The 21,269-nt window shown below is 49.2% G+C and overlaps 1 protein-coding gene across 5 annotated transcripts in view; it reads left to right on the top strand.

Annotated features, from left to right (window-relative positions):
* Positions 1–21,269, top strand: part of PIK3CB (phosphatidylinositol-4,5-bisphosphate 3-kinase catalytic subunit beta) — a 999,444-nt gene that overhangs the window by 114,199 nt on the left and 863,976 nt on the right. For all 5 annotated transcript variants that reach the window (XM_078666107.1, XM_078666113.1, XM_078666108.1 and 2 more), the window contains one exon: positions 18,872–18,977. The gene's annotated coding sequence lies outside the window, so the exon portion shown is untranslated. The remainder of the gene's footprint in view (positions 1–18,871; positions 18,978–21,269) is intronic.

Below are 21,269 nucleotides of genomic sequence, written 5' to 3'. Positions count from 1 at the left end.
ATTAAGTGTTACCACTTTATTCCAATCAAGATGACTTCAGGTGTGCCATACTTTTGTCATAAGTAAGACTGTTAGCGCTCTAGTTGTTCTTTAGAACACTCTGGGACATTCTGTCATTGGGCTACATCTGGCTGATATTTGGGCTACATTTGTTTTTTTTTGTCTCTGGTGGCCATCTTTGGGCTACATTGGGCTACATTTGGGCTCTAACATATATATAGCCCAATGTAGCCCAATATATATTTTTCCAAAGTTAATTTTCGTAAAAACCACTGGAGCATATATCTTGAGACATAGCAAAGGCACATCGAGGTACCCGTCCCTACAATTTTGCCAAGTTTGGTGGAAATCCATTCTCCCTGTGCCCCCCGCCCCGCTCCCCGCTTCCCGCCGCCGTACTCGCGGCCACGCCCCCTTTTCTTTCTGTACCCTCCCCGCCTCCCAGCTCCTCCCTCTCTCCCACTTGGCCATAAATGGTGACCGTGCGGTGCAGGTGAGTGTGACCTGCTCCCAGGACACCCCCGCACCGCACGGCCACCAGCTGCAGCGTGTGCCCTCCTCCCGCTACTGCACTCAGCCTCGCTGAGCTTGCCGCCTCGACCCCGCCCCCCGCTGCCCTAGCTGGATCGCTGCCTCTGTCTGACTGTTGTTGTGTTAATCTGTTTTTTTTTCTCCAGTGCCCTCTGTGATTTTTCATGCTCATTGTATTTTTTCTCCAGTGTTCTCTGTTACTTCTCACCCCCTGCGCTTGTGATTTGTACTTTTTCCCCTTGTTGTTCTCCCTGCGCCCCTGTGTCCCCCGCCCCGTTCCCCGCTTCCCGCCGCCGTACTCGCGGCCACGCCCCCTTTTCTTTCTGTACCCTCCCCGCTCCCGCCTCCCAGCTCCTCCCTCCCTCCCACTTCGCCATAAATGGCGACCGGGCGTACGCGCAGCGTGCACGCGTAGCGGGGCGCCGATTGTGCGCCGAAGGCGCGCCAAAGGTAAGCCCGTCTGCGCCCGTCCGCGCCTGGACCGCGCCCAGTGCCAGGACCCCTGGCCCCCGCAGGCACCAGCCCACCCGCCGGACCTACGAAGCCACCGAACTCCACGGACTCAACGCCGGTAGAATCCCGGGCTGCTATCGAGCCACCCCGAGACGCACCCATGGACCCTTCTGCTGCTACTCCTGCAAGTTCACCTGCATTCGGAGCTGCACCACACCAGCACCGACCAAGCCGAGCACCAGCAGCAACCACCTCCAGTGCATCCTGCTCAACACCCGCTCCGTCCACAGACACTCTGTCGAGCTCTGGAACCTGCTCGACACCACAACCCCAGACGTCGCCTTCCTCACGGAAACCTGGATGAACGCCTCCTCAGCGCCCGACATCGCCATCGCCATCCCGGACAGCTACAAGATCATCCGGAGGGACCGCATCAACTAGACGGGAGGAGGCATCGCCATCGTCCACAGGAACACCATCCGCATCACCACCAACACCGACGACACCCTCGCACTCGCCGAACACCTGCACTTCCAGATCCACATCAACCCCAAGACCGCCCTCCACGGCACCCTCATCTACAGACCCCCGGGACCACGCACACAATTCAGCGAAGACATCGCCGACTTCATCAGCCCGCACGCCCTCCCCTCCGCTGACTACATCCTCCTCGGGGACCTCAACTTCCACCTGGAGAACAACAACGACCGCAACACCACCACCCTGCTGGACAACCTCGCCAACCTCGGTCTCAAGCAACTGGTGACCACTCCCACCCACTACGCCGGACACACACTCGACCCCGTTTTCTCATCCAGCAAGGACATCGCCTTCAGCCACGCCACCGGACTCCACTGGACGGACCACAGCTGCGTCCACTTCAGCTTCAGCAGGACCACGATCCACCACCACCAGCAACAGGTTGCACGCAGAAGCTGGAACAAGATCACAGCCAACCAGCTCGCGACCTCCCTGAGCATGAACCCTCCCACCAGCGCAGCGAATTCAAGCCAGGCGGCCACCAACCTCACGAAGTGGATCAGCAGCTGTGCAGACGACCTCGCCCCTCTGAAGACCCCGCCTAGCAGACCCGGCAGCAAGAAAGCCCCATGGTTCACCAACGAACTCAAGAGCTCCAAGAAGAACTGCCGAGCCCTCGAGAAAGCCTGGCGCAAAGACCCAACACCGAACAGCATGACTGCCCTCAAGCTCGCCACCCGAAAACACCACCAACTGATCCACGCCACCAAGAAAACTGCATTCAAGGAACGACTGGACAACAGCGCACACAACAGCAAGGAACTCTTCAACATCGTTAAAGAGCTCTCCAACCCCAACGCCGGAAACAACGACATCACCCCCTCGCAGGACCTCTGCAACTCCCTCGCCTCTTACTTCCACAACAAGATCGCGGACACACACAACAGCTTCAGCTCACAACCGACGCACACCACGACTGAACCACCGCCCCCCACTACCACCCTCCGCGCCTGGACCCCATTCAGCACCGAAGACACCATGCGCACGAAGAACTCCATCCACTCCGGATCTCCGACCGACCCCTGCCCTCACCACGTCGTCAACAAGGCCGATGCTGTCATCGCACCCCACCTGCGGGACATCAACACCTCCTTCGACACCGCCACCTTCCCAAAGAGCTGGAAGCACGCCGAACTCGGTGCTCTACTAAAGAAGCCATCAGCCGACCCCACCGACCTCAAGAACTACCGCCCCATCTCGCTGCTCCCGTTTCCGGCTAAAGTCATCGAGAAGACCGCCAACAAGCAGCTGGCCGCTTTCCTCGAGACGAACGGATCCCTCGACCTCTTGCAGTCTGGCTTTCGGGCCAACCACAGCACCGAGACCGCCCTGATCGCAGCTACTGATGACATTCGAGCCCTGCTCGACAACAGAGAAACAGCGGCCCTCATCCTCCTAGACCTCTCCGCGGCCTTTGACACTGTCTGCCACCGTACCCTAGTACAGCGCCTCAGCAACGTCGGAATCCAGGAGAAGGCACTGGATTGGATCACCTCGTTCCTCACTGGAAGGACACAGAGAGTCCGCCTCCCTCCGTTCAGATCAGAAGCCACTGAAGTCATCTGCGGCGTTCCTCAAGGCTCCTCGCTCAGCCCAACCCTCTTCAACGTCTACATGTGCCCCCTCAGAGACATCGCACGCCAACACAACCTCAAAATCATCTCCTACGCCGACGACACCCAGCTGATCCTCTCCCTCACCAACGACCCCGCCACCGCCAGAACCAACCTACACGAAGGGATGACAGACGTAGCCAAGTGGATGATGAGCAGCCGCCTGAAACTGAACTCGGACAAGACAGAAGTCCTCATCCTGGGATCTTCACCCTCCGCCTGGGACGACTCCTGGTGGCCCCCCGCCCTGGGCTGCGCACCCAAACCAACAGACCAAGCATGCAACCTAGGCTTCATCCTGGACTCCTCACTATCCATGACCAGACAAGTCAACGCCGTCTCCTCGTCGTGCTTCAACATCCTGCGCATGCTACGTAAGATCTTCCGGTGGATCCCCACCGAGACCAGGAAGACGGTCACCCAGGCCCTCGTCACCAGCCGTCTGGACTACGGCAACTCCCTCTACGCCAGAACCACCGCCAAACTCCAGAAGAGACTCCAGCAGATCCAGAACACCTCAGCACGACTCATCCTGGACATCCCCCGTCGCAGCCACATCTCCGGACACCTGAGAGATCTGCACTGGCTCCCGGTCAACAAGAGAATCACCTTCCGTCTCCTCACCCACGCACACAAAGCCCTGCACAACCAAGGACCAGCATACCTCAACAGCCGCCTCAACTTCTACGCTCCCACACGCCATCTTCGATCGACCAGCCACGCCCTCGCCGCCGTCCCCCGGATTCGAAGAGCCACCACAGGAGGAAGGTCCTTCTCCTACCTGGCCGCCAAGAATTGGAACTCACTCCCGACCCACCTCCGCCTGACCCAGGACCACCTCGCCTTCAGGAAGCAGCTCAAGACCTGGCTGTTCGAGCAGTAGCGGACCCCCCCTTCCCCAGCGCGTTGAAACCCTCCGTGTGAGTAGTGCGCTATATAAATGCTGTGATTTATTCAGCCGTTCGGGCTAAAAGTGAGTCCAACCGCCCTATGGAAATTAACATGGGGAAAGCACGTTTTGGGACCCCCTTTTATCTCGGCCCCCGCTTGACGGATCCCCCCGAAACTTTCAGGGAAGGAGCGGAGCGAGGCAAAGTTAAGGAAGATTACAGGCAGATCCCTATTCCCAATAGAATGTTGCGGATTTCCTATGGAAAACAACCCTAACTAGAACTACCTACCTATATATATATATATATATCTCTATCCTTTTTACTTCTTCCTTTCCCATTTTCCTTTTTTTTTTTTATATTTCTAAACTTTCACTTCTTTTTTAACTACATTTATCTAACCTTTATAGTGAATAGCCCGTCCCAGCTAAACCTGTCAAGCCTTACTTCAGCCTATAGCCCTGGACCAGGGACACAGGTAGAGAGCTAGGAGAGACTCGAAAGACAGAAAAAAAAGACAGAAACTGAGCGAGGAGGGAATACCTATTTTGGCTGAGCCTCACCCCACCCCATAATGGCTAGCAGTTCATCTGCCTCCTGCACTGATTTAACATTGTGCATTTTGTTCTTATACATTACTCTCAAGGAGGCAGGAAATTTAAGCTGAGCCAGGGCCTCCAGCCTTTTAAAATCCTCCAACTTCCTACCCAACTCCCATTGCCTGTCGAGAGTCACTCGAGCCAGGTCAGATCGGATTTGGAATAAGAAATCTTTAGCCTTCAGTGATTTTAAATATATATATTTTTTTTAATAAAAAAAGAAAATACGTGCTCCCTATATGACTTGCCCCACAGATCCTTCCTCTAAGACTATATCAGAAATTTTTAGCTAGCAGATAAGTCCGCAGTGGTCCCCAAATGTCTCTAGGTTTCGAGGCCGTTGGCAACTCCTCTGCATAGGTTTCCAAATTCCCTCTGCAGTACACCAGATCTTTTATCCACATATCAATTTTTGGTCTGTCTACCTCCCCGCGAGATCGCCACTCTACGCGCTGCCAATAATAAAGCCACTCGCACAAACATGCCAATCGATCCCCTCATTTGAGGCACACAACAGAGTAGGCATGTGAGCGGGGTATTCTGAAGCTCTACACCCACCATCTCCTTTAAATGATCCAACACCTCTGTCCAGAACGCAAACCCATTCTGACATCCCCACGCCAAGTGCAGAAAATCTGCGTTTCCTTGCCCACAACGCACGCAATGATCTGAAGCACGCAGGCCATATCTGTGTTATCGTGTAGGAGTATAATACACCTGATGGATGTATTTAAGGTGTATTATTCGCAATTCCCATTCATGCTGATAGTCCCAGTTAAGCCACATATGTACGTCCAGTCCGCTTCTGAGATCGGATCAGGCAAACACCCATTCCATCTTTCCCAGCTTTCGCCAGATGTACTCACACTTTCATCTTTAATCATCTTATAGAGCTTGGAAATTAACTGCTTTTTAGTCTGTGTGGTAATTGCATACTGTTCGCATGGGTAAGTGGTGTAATGCACCCTGACTGACTGTTGCAAGCAATGCATCGCAAACCGGAATAGCAATGACTGGTTACTGATATACTGTAAATCGGCCTGTGTGACAAAAGAGCCATCCGGATAGATAGCGAGCATGCGCCGGAAGCCAGCTTCATGAAGCAGTCGCATGGAAGGCGCTTCATGTGTCACGGACATGGCAGCATGATGTTCCAAAACATGTGTGGCGCGTACAGCGGTAATTTCCGCGCTATGTGTCCTATTTTTTGCCAGACAGAAACGGTGGCATTCACCGAGTTTATTTCTGTTCTTGAAATGCCGCGCTCCCCGTGAGTGACTATGCTGCGCAGTGGGACCGGTGCCGCATTTCCTTCCTCCACCGCAAAGTGGGGGATTTACACATGGTCCTTGTACCAATAGAACACATATTGGGCTTGAGCGCTCAAGTAATATAAATAAAAGTCCGGCGCTCCGAATCCGCCTCTCTCATACCTCTCGGTAAGGACCGACCATTTGACGCGGGCGTGCCTGCCTCCCCATACTAGTCGGAGTAGCTGTCCACGAAGATTCTTGAAGAACCCCAATGTAAGTGTCACTGGGATATTAAGAAAGAGATAAAGAAACCTCGGTAATACTATCATCTTGATGAGCGCAATGCGATCGGCCAGGGACAGCGAGATCCACGCATCCACCTGACTCTCCAGCTTCGTGTATACCCTCCCCTTAATTATCCTTAACTACTGTGTTCAGATCCCGATGAACCCAAACGGTCCGTTGACCACACCAATGGGAACTCCAACTCTGGTTGCACTGTGGCATTTGTCAGCGGGATAATGAAAGACTTATCCCAGTTAATACAAAGACCAGATACACGGCCGAACCGAACATACTCCCGGAGGAGCTGTGCTAGATACTTGGAAGGTTCACGCACAAACCGCACCATGTCGTCCGCATAAAGCGAGATGGCGACTGGTCGATAGTTAAAATTGAGTGCGGTCTCCCTGTGCCGCTGGCGAATTACACAAACACTATTGCAAACAAAAGCGGTGAGAGAGGGCATCCCTGACGTGTGCCCCTCTCTATTACAAATGGTTCGGTGGTTAGTCCCTCGACACGCACTCTAGCCGTTGGTTCCGGATATAGTACCGCTATCCACTGTAAAAACAAGGGTTGGAACCCCATGCGATGCAAGACACCATACATATACGACCATTCCACCGAGTCGAACGCTTTAGCGGCATCTAGCAATACAGCCGCCGCTGTCATTGTTGGTTCAAGCACATGGAACATGGAAAAGACAGTTCGTAAATTATGCGAAGTGGACCTCTCGGGTATGAAACCCGATTGATCGGGCAGAACTAGGTTTTCCATCAGGGGTTGTAGTCTGATCGCCAAAATCTTAGCCAGTATCTTGGCGTCTATGTTGATCAGTGACAACGGGCGATAAGAATCACACTTGTCTGGTGGCTTGTCTTTTTTGAGGAGCATGATTATCAACGCCTGTCTACGGGACGGTGGCAGTATCCCTGCTTCATGGGCTTCTGCGTACATCTCTAAGAGATGCGGTGCAAGAATATCTGCATATTTCTTATAGAACTCGACTGTGAGACCATCCGGTCCAGGCGCTTTACCATTTTACAGCGCCAAGATTGCTGTTTTGACATCCTGCTCATCTATAGGTATACGCAAATACTCCCTCTGTACATCCGAGAGCCAGGCACACGCCACGTCCTCCAGGTAAGTTTCAAATTTGGCCTCCGAAGCAGACTCTCACTATGTATATAAATCAGCATAAAAAACCCTAAACTGTTCCGCGATGGCATCTGAGTGATTGTATTCTGTGCCGTTATCATCTACAATGCTATCTATGTGTGGATGTTCTAGCCGCTCCTTAATTTTAAACGCCTGCGTGCGGCTCGGCAGTCCTCCCTCCCCATAACGGCGGGTCGTGTGTCTGCGCGATAGATACTTGACTTGTGTATCAGCCAACTCTTCATAATCTTTAAGCAGTTCCTGTATGCCCGCTAATTTCCCTTCCTCGGGTGCCTCGGTGTATGCGCGTTCCAGTTCACGTAGTTTATCCTCTGTGTTTTGCAACTGTGTTCTCAAATCTTTGAGTATGCCCGCCTAGGTGCTAATGCATACCCCACGGATCGTGACCTTAAAGGCCTCCCAGAGTGTCGAAACCTCGGCCACAATGCCCTTGTTAATGGTGAAGTATTGTTCTATGGCATCCTGTATTGTAGATTCCTATAATGGGTCAAGTAGAGCCTCAGACCGCAGTTGCCACGTAAAGGGGCGGTGTTTAATTGTCGGGATCACCACATCCAATTGCACCGGACTATGATCAGACAGTGTCCTAGCCAAATTTCTCACTGAATCAAAGGAGAGAGGGAGGACTAGGTAAGCTAGTCCGGATCCCCGCTTTTATATGTCAAAATCAAGAAGGACTAGCTAAGTTTACAAAGGAAAGACTCAATGGAGTACGTATGTCAAGGAAAAACAGTAGGTTTTTCAAAAAAGCCCTCACCCACCAACCTAGTTGGTGGCATGCTTCATCATCGGGCCCACCACAGTGGCACCTAGCGTGCCCCGGGTGTGCTTCGACGCCAGATTACTGCGGAGCAGGTATACTTGCTGAGTGTGCAGTGCAGTGTAGTGAGTGTGAAGGTGAAGATTAAAAAACCATACAGAAGGTCCCAGCACCCGAGGGTAAAAACAATATTTTAATATACTGGGTCTCTGTTGGTGTATTAAAAGGCAGATGGACACGGAGTATGGATTATGACCTCCAGTGTCCTATGTGGTCTACATGTTTCAGCCTGGCCTTTCTTAATTTAAAACAGGCTTTCCTCAGGACCAAGTGAGTATGTGTGGAAGTGAATAAATAAACTAATTTACAGTGAGTGTTTTTATTTCAATGTGTAGCACTCCCTAAGGTGCTATATGGGTGAGAGGGGGGTCCCTCTCGCTTTGACAGTATTTTGCTGTTCAAAGCCTCCTTGGGTCGCCTGGCAGAGAAAAAGACCGAAATTATCGGCCTGGTTCCTCCTTGGACCTGTCGTCCTTCTGCGGCGCCAAATTTCTGACATCCTCCAACCAATCCATAGTCTCCACCCCAGCCATAGTCTCCACCCCAATCAGCCAGTAGTCCAATCGCGACCAGCTCTCATACGATGGCGTCTCGTGCCTCTCTCACCTGCTGATTCCGCACACGCCAGATATCACACAATCCGACTTCCTCCATAGCACAACAAATGTTCCTGGCTACTTTAGGGGTGCGTTGGGAGATAGGGCTAGATTTGTCCATGTCAGCATTCAGATACCTGTACAAATCCCCCCCACAGAATAGGAGCCTCCGGCCAGTCTCTCAGCACACCATACATTCTGGAAAAACAGTTGGGCCATACATGTTAATTATAGGAACCAAGTTGCCACTCATCCTGCCATGCACCATCGCACATCTGCCCTCCACATCCACAAATGTATGTATCGGTTGAAAAAACACCCCTCTTCTAACCAGAATCATGACACCTCTCGCATAGGAAGAATACGACGAAGCCAGTCTGAAACTTGCCCACCTTCCCGCAACACCACGTTCTGTATATTTAGTTAAGTGTGTTTCCTGCAGTAGAGCGATTTGTATCGCATGTCGATTCAGGTACGCCATCACCTGTCGTACTTTCTTCGGGGAATTGAGACCACGGACATTCCAGGTCAACATTCTACACCTATCACCCATCAGTTAGCGCCGGTTGTTGTCTTGCATCAGTCGTGAACCGTGTCTGAAGAATGTAGTTGACAGCACATTGCAACATTGTCCCCCTAGTCAATGCACCAAGGGCAGCCATATGTACCAGGTTGGACATTTGATAACCAAAAAAAAGGAAAAAAACATAGAACACCCAGCCCCCGTCTCCCACCCCCCTCCACCTCCCACTCCAACCTCCCAATTGGGTCGAGACCAGTCCACAACCCCCACCCATGAAACACCCCTCTGAACCACCCAAGACAACATCTGGGGAACACCCGCTAGGGGAAGATGGACGGCGACGGATACACGCACCAGAGTGCGGCCGCCGGATTTCATTTATTCATGCCCCCTGTGCACCTCAATGTCCAATTATTCCGCTTAGCACTGTAGGTGAACTCCCCGGGGCTAGCTTGGTCAGTGTTAGTGTGTTCCCACCACCCGCCCCCATATTTCTGACAATGAATCTACCATCCCGGGCCATGAAACCTCATCAAGCATGTGAGTGCCCAGCCATTTCCGCCCCCACATGTCTCAATTTGTTCTCGCAAGCATTAGTCCATGTCTTCCAATCCAGACGCCCCTGGCATGTCTTCTTGTGCCTTCTGTCGAAGTTTGTCCTTACAGATGTGCTTCGTAAACTACAAGGCAGATTTTGCATCTGTGGAAAAAAATGTGCCTGTTCTTAATGTGTGATCTTCAAATTGGCCGGGTATAACATGGCGTAGGGCACCGAGGTGGCCCTTAACAGTTTCTTCACAGGTACAAACTCTCTTCTCGCAGCTTGAACTGTCGGGATTTAGTCCGGAAAGAAGGAGAATATGTCTCCTTTATACACTACTGGGTCCTTGGCTCTGGCCTCTCTTAGCACCGCGTCCCTGTTGGCATAGTTCAGAAGACGTGCGATGATCGGGCGGCGCACCGGGTTTGGGTCTCGGTCCTAGCGAACGATGCGCTCGTTCCACAATCATCACCGCGGAAAGTACGGGTCCAAACAGCTCACGCAGCAGGCCGTCGACAAAAGTCTCAATTTTGGAGACCGGAGTGGATTCCGATAGGCCAATAATCCGTAGGTTATTACAGCGCGACCGCGCCTCTAAATCCTCATTCTTCGCATTAATTACTTCCAATATCTTTTCCATCTGTAATATCTGCGTGCGAGACTCAAGCCTTCAGCGATTTTAAATTTGAGAGAAAGGTTGAGGATTCTTTCCTTCAGCAAATAGGTTTGAAAATTTACGAGGATCTTTCTTGGCTTAGATCGGTTCGGGTTTCTTCTGAAGGAGTCCCTATGAATTCTCTTAATATCTCTCCTTAATTCATCGTCTGATTGTTCCAGTTCTAGGGACTCCTTCAGAAGTGAAATCACAAAGGTCTGGAGGAGAACGTGGTGGCAACTAGCTGAGCTGCCGCTGCACCCGGTGGACTCGCAGGCTCTCATGCTTCCCTGTCGCTGTTGAGGCTGGTTTCTCCCTACCTTTCTATCCCGAAGTGGGTGTGAGCCGTGGGGGGGAGGGGGGGGGTGCTTGGTACGACCTTTCGGCGGAGTTTGTTTCCCCTCTCTCTCTCGCCGTTGCCGCGTCGCTCTGCTGATGTGCCTGGGACGCGGGTTGGAGGTGGTTTCTCTCCCTTTGCGTGGGAGGCGGCAGCACTGGAGAGCAGAGCTCGCGGCTTCCTCCGGGTTTCACCAGTAGCAGCATTCCCCACCCCAGCGCCTTGAGACCCTCACGGGTGAGTAGTGCGCTTTACAAATCATTTGATTGATTGATTGATTGATTGAAAGAGGAAATAATACAAGGAGACATGAAAACATTTCTCCTCATTACGCCTGCTGTGGGCATGCGTAAGGTTTTGGCGCTGCCCCAGGTTTACACATTTTGCTTGGTGTTGCTTGGTGTTGCTTGTGAACACCCACTGCAATGCCCATGTGTAGGAAGGTGGATACCCGACTATGGTTACCCTGGATTTTTTGCCTTGTGTTTAGCTGGTTTTCGACTTAGTTGGCCTGGGACCCTGCTAATCAGGGCCGCAGGCTATCTGCTCTCTCTTAAAATGGACTCCATGTACCCTAGGTGCATAACTAAATTGGTACTGGACACCTTATCAGACCCTGTACAGTGCACTATAGGTGCCCAGGGCATAGGTGCATCCAAGGCCTACCAGGGGCTGCAGCATATCTTTTGCCACCCCTGGCTGGTCACTCAGCTGGGGCAAGGTGGTGTAATCACCCCTTGCTTAGATATAGTATACCTATATCTAAACCTATATCTGGACACATATATACCTATCAGTCACTCCTATGGCAGGCCTTAACAATCCTGGAGGCAGAGTGCTTGGTTTTATGTGAGATGGTGCTCTAGCATGAGCTGAGCCTGTCTGCAGAGGTCTGAACCATTTCCTTACTGCTGTTCCAGGATATTGCCATACCATATACTCTAAGTGCATTATAATCCTCGCGGTTATTGCTAACTTTGGTTTGGCTTTATCAAAACATGTCGTGTTTGGTGTCATACACTTTGGAATACTACCCCCTCGCCAGTTCTGGCGACGGGGGTAGCATTTCACCCTTCTAGAGGGAGAAGACATGTTACTTTACTTAAAACGCGGTTAATCCTAACCAGAGCCTCAGCATCACAAAATGGATGCTGCTGCCCCGACACAAGTCTGACCTCCTGCTGCTGACCGAAACTTGGCAGGGGAGGCCTGGACAAAGGGTTTCCTGTCACAGGGAGGAGCTACACCACCCCAGACAGGAGATAGTGGATTGGAGCAGGGAGGGTTGAAAGAAACTAGACACTGCCTGGGGCACATAAGGTGTCCCATGCAAAATCCAGTCAAACCGGTTCTGGGGCACTCCAGCCCCAGCTCTGGCGTGAAACTGGACAAAGGGAAAGGGGTGTAACCACCCCCTTCCTGGGTCCCACCCATAGGAGGGACCTAGCAGGTAATCCAGCCCCCAGATTTGAAATAAAGGTGGGGGCAGTGCCAATGCACATCAGATTATCCGGACTGAAACTTATGAAACGAAACTCTGGACCCTTCGACATCCTACTCGACGTAGAAGACTGAAGAATCTCCCTTGTGGTCAAGGAGTGACCACCCTGTGCAAACAGGCACCATCCAGCACGTCACCGTTTGCTTTGTTGCAGTTCCCGCCGGAACTCGAGCGACAGAGATCGACGACCCAGCGTTCCTGCCTTCCAACAGCCCGATCCACAGTCCCTGCAAAGCTGAGACCCGTGGAGGCGACCTGAAGCGTGGGGCCGGCCTGAAGCGTGGGGCCGGCCATCTTGGAAAAACTACGAAGTGCTGACCGTGCAGCTTCCGAGGCTCCCTCGAAGCTGTGCATTGGAGTTTGAGAAGCTCCATCCCCGAGCAGCTTTTGCACCGAAGCTCACCCCTCCACACTCAGAGTGCTGCGTGGGGCCCTTTTGCATTTTCCTGCTAGACTCATTGGTCCGGTCGCTTGCCCGTTGGCTAGTGGCCCCAGTACCGACGAACCTTTGAATTTGCTCTGCTAGTCTGGTTGCTCCAGACTGGCCCTCGCTCCCCTGAAAACGAGCCCCCGCTCTGACCTTGCTGGCCCGAGTGAGAAGCGATCTTCGAATCCTGCGTGGGTTGCCCTTGCCAAGGCTTGTTAACTCCGATCCGGAAGCCGACACCGCCGACAGCGAGAGCTTTCGTAGACCGCTCGTGATCCACTCCTGGACATCCTCGGTGCCCCAGAGTCCACGTGGCAGCGGAGACCAGCTTCACGACAACCACCTGATTGCGCCCGACATCGCCTTGTTCCTTCCTGGTCACTGGCTAGTGACCCAGACTCTGTCCCCTCTGCTTTCAGGTACTCTACATCTTCGATCCACCCTTGGATCACACCGGACACTTCTCTTCTGGCCGCCTGCAGCATCTTCATCTCCAGGCTCCATAGATCTACACGACTAAACCCGACACGCTTTTGCACCCGTTTCCTGTGGGTGAGGTAACTCTTGAACGCCGGTTCTCCTGTAGTGGTTTACACCTCTAGTGTCTAAGTCTAAAGTTTTGTCCTTCTAGTCCAGTCGGAAGACTCCTAAAACTGTAACTCGATAACTTTTACTCACCATTGACTTTGCATTGGTGCATGCGTGTGCTTTTAGCTCTGCACCCGAATCCCGCGGCCTATTCCCGTGCTAACTACTGTTAGTCCAGTGTAGTCTCAGCGATTCCCAAGGCCCTAGGCCTTACCACTGATCGAATAGTGATACTTATACCACTTTTTTTTAATATATGGTTTGAGTGGCCACCGGCCTCATCCATAAACGTGCAACTTTCATATGTTATATTGTGCTTTTGTTTAAACGCTTGTGCTTCTATACTCATAAAGAGTACAGGGGATTATTCTGAGAATAAATGCATATATTTTTATAATATATAACTTGTGTGGTGTCCTTTCATTTGATATTACAGGATTGCATATGGTAAAACAGCTGGCTTCACATGCCCTCTTGAGTTTAGCCTGAAGACTGCTTAGTCCATTCTACCAGTAGGATAGCTTGTCTTTTTAAGGTTGACTTACAACCACCACCATAAGGGATTGTTTGGACTGATACAAGGTGCCCACAGAATTGCGGACATCATACATCAGGCCAACTTCTCACACCATGGAACTCCTACTTGACTGACTAAGGCAAGGCAGCGACTTGGCCTTCTTTGTCTTACTCCATATGTATGAGGCCATGCAAAGCCACGCAGAGTGACTTTGTGTTGCCTCATAGATTCCATTACGATGCTTGTGTCGCCAGAGCTTAAAAAAATTATGCTCCGGCAGATCAAGCCTCCCATAAATTGGCCGCAAAATATTTTGCTAGTTTTTAGGTAGCTACATATAAAATAACGGGTAGCTTAAATAAAAAAGACATTTAAAAAATTGTTACTCGGTGGGAAATGCACTGTAGTACATTGGGAAACCTCTATTAATGCACTGCAGAGGTCTGTGTGTAACCAGAGAGCCACAAATTTAAATTTGCTCGGTGCAGTGGGGAATAGTGGCTTGTGGATTTTTAGTGCTACGAGGTCACAGCCTGTGACAGAAAGCACTGTGAAAGTTTAAGTAAATAATTGTATTCTTGCATTACACACATAAGGTAACCTACTGCAAACTGTGCTCATAGTTTTTTTAACTTATTTTTGTTACTAATTACTGTGTTCAAGTACATCAAGTATAAGTACTCACAAGTACATTTACGAAAGGTATGGTCAGAATATCACTGATACTGTTAAAAACACACCCAGTGAGCATACACAGGCTCATTACTGGTAAGAAGAACGAGTTGCTGGTACATTTATCAGCAGTACAATAATATCTATGGAATCGTCATTTTCAAACAATTAAACCAACATCCTAATTAACGATAATTCCAAAAATCACAAGCATGGATGCAAATTCTATTGCTTGAACTCAACCCCCTCCCCCCTCCTCTCCTGTTGCAGCTACAGACAGGTGGCACAGTACCTCCAATATAGGTAAGAAACCAGCATTGCACTGACATCTTATTCATAAACTTTGCAAATAGTTTAAGAATATAAGGGAGCCTCCAAAATGTAGATTTTAGTAATACCAGAACATAAGTAATGCATTTTTGTTTTTTGCATAACTGTCCCTCTAACACCTCATAGGTACTAAGTGATTAAAAACATGCACTTTACAGCCCTGTTAACTCTTCTTACTACCACAAAAAAAAAGAATATTTGCTATCACAAACTGCTTCCAAGCACCATTTTATATTTGCAGATGGACTCAAAACGCACATTTGCATTTCATTCAGGCAAGCAGGCACCCTGGCACAATTGATTGTTTCACCTGTCTGCCCAGATTCTTCTTTCACAGAACAGGAGACTCCATTACCTTCAGCGGAATGAAGCGTCCTGGTTTTCAAAAGAGAGCACATTTTCGATTCCAGGCATAAGTGAGGCCTGGAAATGCGCCACCTCCTTCCCAGGACTCCACGGCCCCCTGGGGGTTGCGCCCCACAGATTAAAGACCCCTGTACTAGGGAATGACTAGTTCCCCAGTCTCCAATCTGGAGTGCACCTAAGTACATGGCATAACAGTTTAGGTATAAAGCAGATAGACTGGGGTCCTGATTAGCAGGATCCCTGTCAGACTAGTAAAAAACAGTATGACATGATTCAAAAAGTGGGGGTAACCATAAGAAGCAGATCCTACATTCCTACAAATACACTGCACGCTTACTGCATAATGTTGAGAGTTGGCTGAGCTGGGAAGGAGGAAATCTTTGCAGAGAGTTGAATGATGGGGCCTGTCTTGGTGAATTTGAAGTGTTTTCTAATTAGTAATACCATTCAAGGTTTTTGTTTCCTTCAATGTTGACTCATGAGGTTGCTTATTGTGAAATAATTGATATAAAGATTTACTAGTACAGAAATTCTGCTATGTGCCAATTTCAATGACAAGTGACTACCTTAATAGGTGCCTAAATTTTATTGTACCCCACTGTCAAATCTTTGGCCAGAAAGTGCTTGTATATAGGACTTCTCCTAAACATCTATTTACCAAGAGACCCCACTTTCACAAATAGTTGATCATTAAATATATATATCTCCAAGTTACCAGGTGCTTTTTGGGTTTCGCCTGCCGAAGGCTGCGCTCTGCGCAGCTTTTCGGCGCAGGCGAAATCCTTTGTTTACAATAAGGACTTCGGGACCGTCCCCCGGCTCCCATTGGTTAGCTCCATAAATGGAGGCTAGCCATTGGGTGCCGGATCTGTCCGTCAAGGCCGGACCAGATTTGGGGGCGTTCCCGCGATTTTTTCCCTGGGCGGAGTTTCGTTTTTTCCCGTTCCCTCCCCTTTCACTGAAAGTGATTTCAGATGCGCTGTCCATTCCCGCCCCCCTCAGTGTGCCTCCCCGCCTCCGCCCCCCTCCCGCTGTCCGTGTCGCTGACTATTGGTGCTGCGCACTACCCAAAAGCAGGAAAAAAAGAAGCTAACATTGGAGATGGGGTTTTACAACTTAAAATATCTAACCCGTAAAACTACATCGGTCCTGCATCAAAGGAGCGTGATATTTCCCGTCCTTTTGAGGCCATTTAAGTAGCGACATATGCGCAGCATTTCTGTAGCCTTTCAAAATGGCGGCTCTCTGCCACACGTGAAAAATGTGATGTCACCTCTGCAACACCCCTCACTCTTACTTCCGCCCACTTTCAGATGGCCGCTTTAGCATTGATGGGACCGAGATGGGAACAGGCGTCCTTTTCCCACAGTAGCATGGCGGTGTTGCTACTTCCGCCCTTTTCAAAATGGCTGCGCTCGCGTCCTTCAGCCGGTGCCTTCGCAATTTTCCAGCACTCTTACCGTCAGGTGCTGCCGGGTACCACGCTCGGCCACGGCGCCATGGTCTCGGTGGAGTACCCCCTGAGGATCTGGCGTGCCCATGGAGAACGGGTCCGCGCTTCAAAGCGCGGTTGTATGGGCATCATGGGGATGTATCAGGGGTGCGGCCTGAAGTACTATGGCCGAGCCCGCTTCAGCTCCAGGAACTGCAAGAAGAGGAGCGTGAGTGGTTTCCTCCCTTGCAGGAGATGCAGGAGCGCATCCGGGTCCGGGAGGTGCAGGAGGCCAGAGCGAAAAGGGAGAGGTACTTTGGATTGGAGACTGTATTTGGAGAGGACATGGGGGTTGCGCTGAGTCGGGCTTCTACCACACTTTTGTCATTTATAAATTCTCTGGATGTGTTGTTCGTCTGCCTGATCTTGGTCAGGTTGTTGACTTTATAAAGGTGCTGTTATGGCTGACTTTGGAGCTTGTGGCCGGAGAGAGTCTGAGTGAGGCAAAGGAGAGACCACTGTTGGTGGCAGGTTAGGGGTGTGTCGTGGTACTGAGGTCAAACAAAGTAGGAAACTGAAATGGGAGATAATTTATGCAGGAGACCCGTCCTAATAAAGGCGAGGAGAACGCTACGAAGGGGAAAGAGCTGTATAGAAACCAAGACGAGTTTCATTAGAAAGCCGAGAATAATATATTGATGAGAAGGAACGTGTAGAAATCGAAGGTGGTACTCGGGCCATCTAGCTAAAAGTAGAGTGAGAACGTTACTACTGGATATTAGGTTGAGGTTTTAAAATAGGACAAGGGGTGTTAGAGAGGTATACAGTAAAGAGTACTGGAAGTCCGAATAGGGAGGACAGAAGTTCACATACTGGGACACAGATTGAGGAATGGTTGAAGGTGGGTCAATGAAATTGCACCGAAACTAATTGGGAGTAGTGTTAATCATGAGTAGTAAGAAATTGGTACGGGGATGGGAATGTGCGGTTCTGAGAAGCAAAGGGATGATGGCAAATGAAGCTGGGTGTAAAGGGCACTGAGAGGACATGGAAGGAGTGCTGGAGCTGGACCGGGGAAGTAGTGAGCTACAGAGAGAGGACCAGCCCTAGTGCTGACCAAGAAAGGAGCGCTGGAACAAGTAGCAAGAAGTAAATCACAGCCTCTGGAATTGGGTTGACAAATGCAAAAACAGTTGGTGGACAGAATGCAGAACAATGTTACGTTCACCCCAGTACAGAGATCTGGGCCTATATCGATCGTTTTTGGGAAAGCACATGTCTGTAGTTGCATTTGGGGAATGAATCTCTGTAACTGAGATGTTTTGAATTTGGGAAGTGCTTCTCTTAGAGACAGCAGCATAGTGTGGGCTGTGAGAGCTGTGTGGGCTGTGAGAGCTGTGTGGGCTGTGAGGGCTGTGTGGGCTGTGTGGGCTGTGTGGGCTGTGTGGGCTGTGTGGGCTGTGTGGGCTGTGTGGGCTGTGTGGGCTGTGTGGGCTGTGTGGGCTGTTGGCAATGTAAATAACAATGCCATTTATTTATAAGTAAAAAAAAAAAAAATGTCATGAGCAATGCCAATAGCTCTAACTTTTCCAAAGGCGAAACCATTGCATTGTAAATGCTTGTTTCTCTTTCTTTGGGGTCTTCTCCTAGTTCTGCAAGAAATTACAAATTGGTTGTGTTTTTCAAATCTTTACAAAATGCTAGGAAGAGTTTCCTGTTACATTTTATGCAGGATACAGCTATCAATTTCGAATGCTGGAATAGCAGACTTTACCTATCTTCATTACCTTTCATTAGTAAAATTCTTAGCACACAACTGATTAATAGTAAAGTAACCTCCTAATTAGCTACTCCTACATGAAAATAAGTTGTTGGAAAATGTTTCCTGTCTGTATTTAAAAGGGACACTTTTGCCTTTATGGACTCATTCACTCCTGTGTTTTTATCCCTCCTCAAGCCAGGTAAGGCAGTACTTCCCAGGTCTTTTCCCATTAGACTCCTGGCAGAGCACAGTTCCATAGGGTGCGTATGACCTTCCTTCAGAATGTTAAATCCTCTCTGGGTCATTACTCAAGTTGGACAAACTACCACTCCTCGCATATTCAATCCCTAAATTCCCTTTTTTACAGGACAGATATCTGGTTGGGTGTTTTTTTCATGAACTGTAATTTAACCACTCTCATTGATCTTAAACTTTTAATATTTTGTTTTTCTGATTTATCTTAGGTTTCATCACATTTTCCTGAAGCAAAATTAATAGCTGTACCTCAATCATGTTTGAAGAAAGCTACCCTGTTGTTCCGTCACCCTGAAACGGATTCCTCTTTATGGAGTGAGTACAGCCCCCTGTTGTGCATTTGTTTAACCTATCCTTGTCTGTCTTGCTACTCTAGTTAGTTTACTGAGAACTGCCCATAACCAATTTATAATTTTGGGGAAAGGTAATTGAATGTGTGAATTTTCTTAGAACAAATGCCCTTACTGGTTGATGAAATGTTCGTTTGATTATAGCAAATATCCAATTCTGAAGAAACTGGATACAACAAATCATTCACTTCAAAACATTTCTGACCAATTTTTCACAAATAGTGGCTTTTACCAGGATCAAATTGTCTCATCATCCTCCTGGTTAAACACCAACCTTTTTACCAACTTTTCTTTCTTTTTTCTAGCACCTCCACCCCGCCCCTTTTATTTTTGCATTTTATTTTCTCAGGGGTGGTCCACCCCTCTTGTACTTGCCCTTAACACCTTGCTTACTCTCTCCACCTTTGATCCCTTCCCCTCACCACACAGTGTTGCGGCCCTCTGTCTTCCATCTGACTCCCCCCTTAGCTCCCATACCCTTTTTCCATCCTTAAATTTGTTTTTCTCCTTTTTTTTTCTTCTGTACTTTTTGCCTCTGCGCCTTTCTACAGACTACAGTGAGTTTTATGTTTCAGGCTTTTCTCTCAATTTTTAAAATTCCTGATTTTGTAGGCATTGTAATATTCCTTTGTAAATATGTAGTGAGGAACCAGGTTGGAAAACACGTTTCCCCCAAGGAATTTATTATATTTTTGAGGAAAAGAGATTTCATCAATATGACTTTCCCAAAAATTAAGCTTTGTGAGCCTGAGTTTGTTAAATTTACTGTGTTCGTTTTGAGTTTTCGTCATTATGATGGTATATGCATGAACTATTGCCCTCCCCATTTTTATAAAAGCCCTAGACTATTAAGTCAGCCCACCTATGTTGTATGTTTCATGTATTTTTTATAAAAACTATTTATGGTTTTATCTTATGGCATGCATACACTTCAAACAGCAAAATAATAAACCGACTGGGACCTTTATGCACCGGTTCCACCTTTTGTTTGTATAGTACTACCCGCTCCATATTGCATATACCTGTAAGCCATCTGTGTTATGCAACATGCACCCCTGTCTCATTTGAGTGTCAATGATTTTAGAATACAGTCTTAATCCATGGGTGGCTATACCTCCTTGTTCCCCCGTTATCCCACCCACGCCACTGGTCGCCCTGTTTCAGGTCAAAGTAGTCCGAGGTTCCTGTAAAATTGGCACTAGTTGCATATTGTAGGGCCCCCAAGCCTCGACCTGCTTTCCCCACCCTTTCAAAGGTGGTCAGTATCTCCCCTCACGACGGTACTGAGTCACATAACCATGCCATATGTGAAAAGGTTGCTGTCCCCGGCCCACATCATGGGTATGAGGCCGAGCTGTCCAGATATATTTAATTCAGCTTAAGTGGCATGTGGTATGTGCGATGAACAAGTGAATTAACTTAAATCTTGAGACCTCCTTGACCAGTGAGCATGCCATTTTCCATTTGGTGTCTATAAGTTGGTTATCTACAGGGCTCGACAAATCCACTCGCCCGCTCGCATTAGCAAGGGTGAATTGATGAGGACTAGCTATTTTTAGGTCCTACTCTCCCTTTCTGGTGAGTAGGAAGACAGACTAACTTTTGTCCACTGTCTTTGAAAACGGAGCAAAAGTGACAAGCTAAGATTTAAAGGCATTTTTATTGCTCACAAAGGGAATGAGCACTAAAGATGCCTTTAAATCGTGTTATCTTGTCACTATTGCTCCGTTTTCAGAGACTGAGGTCAAATGGGTTGCAATTAGGTCGAGGGGATTTTCCAAGGTACTAGACCTGCAGGACTAGTACCATTTTTCGAGCCCTTATCTAGTTCTTCCTCCCAAGTCAGTTTGGCTGCTAATTGCCATCAGGGCCTGTCTGTTTTAAGAGCTTTGTACATCTAGGATATCTAGTGTTCCCACTCTCCCATGTGGAGGAGTGCCTGTTAGATATCCGATTGTGGGGGCGCCTCATGGAACTCCCACCAAATCTCCCTAGCCACTCTTGCAATTTTGGCATATTGGCCCTGAACTACGGCAAACGCCTCCTGTGCCTCCTGGTTGGAGACAAATGGCTACCCTGGATGTAGATCTCCCAGCAATTTGCATCTACCTTCCTAGATGCATTATCTTAAAAAAAGTTTCCAACACCTAAAAGTCAGGGCCCAAAGAGAAAGGGGGTCATCGAAGCACCCTGTAGATTATCTGTTCCCAAACTAGAGCAGTATGTCACACCAGAAAGAGAACCCCCCCCCCCCTTT

Source organism: Lissotriton helveticus, chromosome 11 (genome assembly GCF_964261635.1).
Source record: "Lissotriton helveticus chromosome 11, aLisHel1.1, whole genome shotgun sequence".
Taxonomy (NCBI): Eukaryota; Metazoa; Chordata; class Amphibia; order Caudata; family Salamandridae; genus Lissotriton; species Lissotriton helveticus.
This window is presented reverse-complemented; position numbering and strand designations above follow the sequence as displayed.